Below are 5,504 nucleotides of genomic sequence, written 5' to 3'. Positions count from 1 at the left end.
GGAACAGTACATTGCATTGCTAGCTTCTCTCATTGACTCATATTCAAATAGCTGCAAAAACTGGTTGATGTTACTGTAGCTAGCTGGCAATCATCAGCTAACCGCTAGCTAACATAGAGAGTGATCTGTAAGTTAATGCAGCGAAAATGAAGACTGGTGACGGTTATAAATGTGTTTTCTAACATATCCTTTGTTTGAACTACTTACTGGAGGTCAGCCACCAAAAACAGACTGTCAGATTCCCACACATGCACAGTACCTGCCTCATGTAACACTGCTGGGGTGTGGGAGGCTGTGGATTAAACCATTGTGTGGCAAAGGGCGAGGTGTGACAATCTTTTGAAACTTAAAAACACGCTATTAAGTGTCTATGATCAGCACAAGTGCGTTCATTGCGTATTATTAATATTATTGATGTTCCATAGTTATGTTTACATTGATATATGGGGGGGGGGAATCATATTTTTCCAAGGATGGGGAGTCGTGTCCCCCCCAACTGTACATTAAGTCTCTTGTTCTAGAATTAATGTGGTGGTCTTCCAACATGGCCGGCTGGAGGCGTCGTACGTCAACTGCAGGCCCTCTATACGTTAAGTCTCTGCTTCTAGTGACATCTGTCTCTGAGTCATCTGTGTTTCTGTGTCTGTGTGACTGCTGTAGCTGTTAACTCTATGGAAGTAACAACAAAATTTCAGGGGAAGTTGTGGCTATGATAATACAAAAATGTTTACAAGTTTGAAAACTTGCGTGTGTAGTTGTGTGAGTGTGAGACATTGTTACAGTGGTTATTGTTAAACCATTTTCTGCAGAACAATATAAATTATTCCATGTCTCTACATGGTCATCTTTTCCAGAGTACATCTCTACACAGTCCTCCTGCCCAGGGAACGGGAATTGCTATTTGTGATGATGGACAGGACACTGTCATACCAGGAAGATATAGATCATAGAGGGAAGTGGAGAACAAAGACTAGTTGTTAACATATATTAAATATCATATGTAATAGCCCCAAGATGATTCAGGGAGTTTCCAGAACTCCTCCTTCCTTTCACCTTTCTGCTGATTTGGACCCTCTGTTTACTCCCAAATATACATCAACATGTTCAGGAGGTCCAGGACTACAAACATCGGTCATTATAATGTCCAGACAATAGATGTGAGACTACAAACTGTTCCAAGTGGATATTGAGGATGGGAAGTCTTAACCAGTGAGGATGAGATGTTGAGTGACATCTGTTTTGAACGACTGAAAATATCCACTTCACTCTTTTGGGACCCTTATAAGGGAATATCAGTCAAATATGAGCATTTGATATTGTATGTGACTTGACAACAAAGACTGACGGTCAAAGATGACTTAGTAACATCCTTTGATATCTCTACTACACTCATTGGTTGGTGATACAGTCACCTCCTATACAGTGTATGTAATGGTGGTTTGGTACTGTTGAGAATGTCATCACCAGGCCTAAATTGGAGCATGTAAATGTCTGCAGAATACATTTGAATTGAACATGTTTTGTATGCACAAAGTCAAATGTACTAACTTCCTGTTGACTCTGATGATATGTCAAATATAACTACTGGTACACAGGAAGCTACAAACAGGAAATAAGTAGGACTTTTATTAATATGATACAACAAACTAATAAAACAATAGGTGCATTTGAATGCGTGTGTGTACCTGCATGTATGTGTGTGTGCGTGTGTGTGTGAAAATGTGTGTAAGTGTGATAGAGAGAGTGTGTGTGGTGAGAGAGAGAGAGAGAGAATGAAGAATAAAGTTGTGTACACTAAACTGCTGTATGTGTTATGGTACGTTGTCATGGTGATGTTAAAACACTTTCTCACAAATCCAGTTGAGTTTCCTGTCACATGACATGTCATTCCATGCCTTAAGTGGAGTCCAATCTGTATGTATCTCAACACAGTCCTCCTCCCCAGTAGGATCTTTACTATCAGGCTGCTTGTCATTCCAGTACCTACAGGGTTAAAAACCATCAGATATCATGGTTAATACTAGTACCTACAGGGTTCAAAACAGTCAGATATCACGGTTAATACCAGTACCTACAGGGTTAAAAACCGTGAGATATCACAGTTAGAACATTACAATCCTAAATAATGTACATTATAATATACATAACTAAAGATATCTTTGTTGACTGCTATAATCAACGATAATAACCTGTATAGAAACATTTTCATTGGAGCATTATTGCGAGAATAGTTATCATGTTAGGGGTATATACGGAGGCAAAGTCAGGTGCAGGAGATCAGAGTGTAGTAAACAGGCACACTTTAATTCCGGTCCAAAAAGAACAGCACATAAAAACATAAACGTGCCAAAAAAACAGAGGATAACACAAGTATGGCGCCTGACAATATCCACATAACAATAAACAATTACACACAAAGACATGGAGGAGAACAGAGAACTAAATACATGCAGTGTGATTATGGAATGAAAACCAGGTGTGTATGGAACAAGACAAAACAAATGGACATATGAGAAATGGAGCGGCGCTGGCTAGAAAGCCCATTGTCGTGACATAACATCTCTTACTCTGTGGTCAGTGGTGTTCCATCCACCCATTTCCAGGTCTCCTCTGTCTCTCTGTCAGTCAGACCAATCCAGACTCTCTTCTTGAAGTTGAAGAGAAACTCCTATGGTTGAGAAAGATACAATATACACTGCGTTGAGTAAGCTCCAAAAGTTTTGGGACACTGACACATTTTTTGTTGTTTTGGCTCTGTACTTCAGCACTTCGGAAATTAAATTATACCGTAATGGTTAAAGTGCGGACCGGACCGTCAGCTTTCAGTTTCGGGTTTTTCATCCATATCGAGTGAACCGTTTACTGTTTGTACATCGTCCCCCATTGTAGGGGACCAAAAGTATTACGACAAATTCACTTATATGTGTATTAAAGTAGTATTTGGTCCCATATTCCTAGCACGCAATGACTACATCTAGTTTATGACTACAAACATGTTGGATGAATTTGCTTTTATTTTTTTTTGTGTTTCAGATTATTTTGTGCCCAATAGAAATTAATGGTTCATAATGTATTGTGTCGATTTGGAGCAACGTTACATGTAAATAAGTATATATTATGTTTTATAAACACTTCCACATAAATGTGGAAGCTACCATGACTACGGATAGTGCTGAATGAATTGTCAGTAATGATGAGTGAGAAAGTTATCCCATAAACTTAAAGCTGTCAGTCTGCCTCATAGACATTGCATATTTCCAAATCCAAAGTGCTGGAGCACAAAGCCCCACCAAAAAAACATTTGTCAAAGTCCCAATACTTTTGAAGCTCATTGTTTGACCATATCTACCCCCGACAGACCTATATCCCCCCTCCCCCCTCAACCTTCTCTTTCGTGCTCTCCTCTCACCTGTTCCTCTTTGCTGTTTATGATCACCAGGTATGTTCCTCTCTCCAGACAGTCCTGTCTGCTCTTCTCCCAGGTTTTCTTCTCAGTAGAGATGAAGTAACAACTGCATTCAAACTTCTTCCATCCGTATGAACAACATGTTCTTTCTGTTTGATGACACAACACTGATACAATGTGATACAATACAATAAACATCACATTTTATTTTCCATGAGTCACTGGATCTCAATGAAAAATGTACTTTATAATAAATAAAGGTATGAAAACCAGCTCACTGACCACAAAGCAAATTCTGAAGCCTGTCTCTCTCTTCCAGTCAGGTTGTTGTATCTGGTCTGTAGCTGGTCTCTCTCATCAGTCAGGTTGTTGTATCTGGTCTGTAACTGGTCTCTCTCTTCAGTCAGGTTGTTGTATTTGGTCTGTAGCTGGTCTCTCTCTGCAGTTGTGTTAGTCTTATAAAGGGAACAACTCTGTGACAAGATGTTCCTTTTATCCTCAGAATCTTTGATGACTCTGTTATCTACAAAGTATAAAGACATAGTTACTAGGTAAAACATCATTTAAATAGGCTTAGTAACCAGCACCTCTATATAACTGGGTGATAAGCAATGAACTTGGACACAAACTCACAGTAGACAGACAGGCCTATGATCCCAGCCAGTAGAACACACAGCAGCCCCAGAAACACTGCAGCAACTAGGAAGGGTCTCTTCCCTGAGCTATCAGGCTCTGAGGATACATACAATATACTGTTATGTTTTGTGTGTGTGTGTGTGTCTGTGTGTCTGTCTGTGTGCGTGTGTGCTTGTGCGTGTGCCTGTGCCTGTGTCTGTGTCTGTGTGTGTGTGTGTGCGTGTGCGTGTGTGTGTATGTGTGTGTCACCTGAGTGCTGGTCTCCTGGTCCATTATTAGGAGCAGTGTCCTCTGTCTCTTCTCTCTTGGTGCTGGTCTCACCGTCTCTCAGGGTGTCTGCACTGACGTAGATATCCACAATCCTCTCCTCCATCTCACCTCTGTCAAACGTGACCTTGTTCATATCTGGCTAAGCATAGATGACCTCTCCAACAACTTACTGTGTTTTCTGTCTATATACAGATTCTGGTAATATAGTTGCCCCTGTGTCTGTTTCTTTACTGTACCTGTCTCTGCTCTGAGTCTTTGACTAACTGTTTATGACTTCATCCAGAGAATAAAAGGGAAATGTCAAAAGAGGAAGGTGATGAAATAGTAACATTGTGGTTAAGGTAAGGACATTCTTCTCCTGTTCATGTTGTGTGTAATGTACTGACCTCTATGTTGTCTAATGTCCTTTTTTATGCGTTACTTACCAGGTAAAGCTGACTGAGAACACGTTCTCATTTACAGCAAACGACCTGGGGAATAGTTACAGGGGAGAGGAGGGGATGAATGAGCCAATTGTTAACTGGGTGGCCCGGTTCAAGGAGCCAGATTGGGAATTTAGCCAGGACACCGGGGTTAACCCACCCCTACTCTTACGATAAGTGCCATGGGATCTTTAGCTGACCTCCAGAGAGTCAGGACACCCGTTTAAGTCCCATCCGAAAGACGGCACCCTACACAGGAGCCGCCTGGGAGCATTTCTTTGACCAGAGGAAAGAGTGCACCACTGGCCCTCCAACAGCACTTCCAGCATCTGGTCTCCCATCAGGTACTGACCAGGAGTTCCAGCCCACCATCGCTTCAGAAGCAAACCAGCAGTGGTATGCAGGGTGGTATGCTGCTGGCCACATGTTGTGTCTAATGTACTGGAAATCTGCCAGAATATATGCAGTTAGGATGACCATGTGTTTCACAATTTTTCCTGTTCTGTCAAGTATTCAAAATGTAATGAGTACTTTAGTTTTTTTTACCACCTTTATTTAACCAGGTCGGCCAGTTGAGAACAAGTTCTCATTTACAACTGCAACCTGGCCAAGATAAAGCAAAGCAGTCCGACACAAACAACACAGAGTTGCATGTGGGATAAACAAACGTACAGTCAATAACACAATAGAAATACATACAGTATGTGTAAATGTAGTAAGATTAGGGAGGTAAAGGCAATAAAGAGTCCAGAGTGGCGAAATATTTACAA

The 5,504-nt window shown here is 41.0% G+C and overlaps 1 long non-coding RNA gene across 1 annotated transcript; it reads right to left on the bottom strand.

The window, feature by feature from the left end:
- Positions 1–3,467: 3,467 nt before the first annotated feature.
- Positions 3,468–4,637, bottom strand: LOC135566622 (uncharacterized). The gene is made up of 4 exons (XR_010462143.1): positions 4,292–4,637; positions 4,040–4,138; positions 3,689–3,929; positions 3,468–3,555 (listed from the first exon to the last, which is right to left on the bottom strand). It is a non-coding gene; the product is annotated as an uncharacterized LOC135566622 (long non-coding RNA).
- Between the last annotated feature and the right edge of the window lie 867 nt (positions 4,638–5,504).

This window comes from Oncorhynchus nerka, unplaced genomic scaffold, assembly GCF_034236695.1.
Source record: "Oncorhynchus nerka isolate Pitt River unplaced genomic scaffold, Oner_Uvic_2.0 unplaced_scaffold_3966, whole genome shotgun sequence".
NCBI lineage: Eukaryota > Metazoa > Chordata > Actinopteri > Salmoniformes > Salmonidae > Oncorhynchus > Oncorhynchus nerka.
This window is presented reverse-complemented; position numbering and strand designations above follow the sequence as displayed.